Raw genomic sequence first — 247 nt, forward strand, 5'->3', positions numbered from 1 at the left:
CGTGCTTGTACGTGTATGTACTTTAAAATTTGAACACTATATGATGCAGTGTCAGGAAATACCTTGGTCAATAAATTAAACTACAAATCACGAACAGCAAGACACTGAAGCAGATTTCAGAATTACGGATTTTTTTTCTGATAAAGAAATTGCAGTGCAAGCAGACTGCAAACTGAGTAGCATCAGCAAGCAAAAAGTAACGTAGGTCTGGAGATATGACATGACCTTGAATATGCAGCTGAATGCA

Source organism: Penaeus monodon, chromosome 19 (assembly GCF_015228065.2).
Source record: "Penaeus monodon isolate SGIC_2016 chromosome 19, NSTDA_Pmon_1, whole genome shotgun sequence".
In the NCBI taxonomy this organism is placed as follows: Eukaryota; Metazoa; Arthropoda; class Malacostraca; order Decapoda; family Penaeidae; genus Penaeus; species Penaeus monodon.